This window comes from Mus pahari, chromosome 14 (assembly GCF_900095145.1).
Source record: "Mus pahari chromosome 14, PAHARI_EIJ_v1.1, whole genome shotgun sequence".
Taxonomy (NCBI): domain Eukaryota; kingdom Metazoa; phylum Chordata; class Mammalia; order Rodentia; family Muridae; genus Mus; species Mus pahari.
In genome coordinates this window covers 14,762,167-14,763,116 of record NC_034603.1, presented here as the reverse complement: position 1 = coordinate 14,763,116, position 950 = coordinate 14,762,167, and positions in this window count along the sequence as shown.

The following is a 950-nucleotide window of genomic DNA, read 5'->3' as shown; positions in this document are numbered from 1 at the left end:
CCTCTGCCTCTGCCTCTGCCTCTGCCTCTGCCTCTGCCTTCCAGAGTGCTGAGATTAAAGGCATATGCCACCAACGCTGGACAAATGTTCCCCTTAGCAAATACTTTTAGAGTCTAAGAAACACTAAGACAACCTACTTTCCTAGAGAAAGAGCTAGGTAGGGTCTGGTACCAGTCAGCATTCTGTAACCTTTCCCCTTTGTGGGCCTGGGGCAATGCGGAGCACTATATAGCGACTGACCTAAATTGCATGACTGATGATGAAGTGTTTCGTTGCTTCCTAGCAATGTAAATGCTCAGAACCACATACGAAGTGCCACAGTGGAGTGAGTACATGGAGTACGTGGAGGTGTCTTTTCCCCATTTGGAATTATAATTAGTTTTGCCTTCCTTTTGCATTTACACACTTTTTTTCTTCCTGCTTACAAAATTCTTTACTGATTTTTATTATTTTTCCTTTTAATTATATTTATTGTATGTATGTGTGTGGGCCTATCTGTGACACCATGCGTATATAAAGGTCAGATGACAATTTGAGGAAGTCAATTCTCTTCTTCTACCACGTGTGGGCCCAGGGATCGAACTCTTATCATCAGACATGGCCGCAAAGGCCTTTACCTATACCAGCTCATTTATGCTTTAACTTCAATATACTCTATCCCAGCAATAAACATTGAAAGTGTTTTGGGAATAAGGTAGCATGAATACAGAGATTTTTCTCTAGGAAAGGGCAGGAGGCATGCAGTTGTGGAAGACAGTTTAGGTTTGGATTCATTTACCTTGGGCAAGATTCTTAAATGGCCTTAGCTTCAGTTATCGAGTGAAACACATGATTGTATTCTCCTAATAGAGTAGTTGTGGAGATTAAGTGGGGTGATATTCTGGGTAATAGTTATTTTTTCTATTTTCCATCCAAGTCCCCTTCCACTACTGGTGGCCATGAAGCCGTGT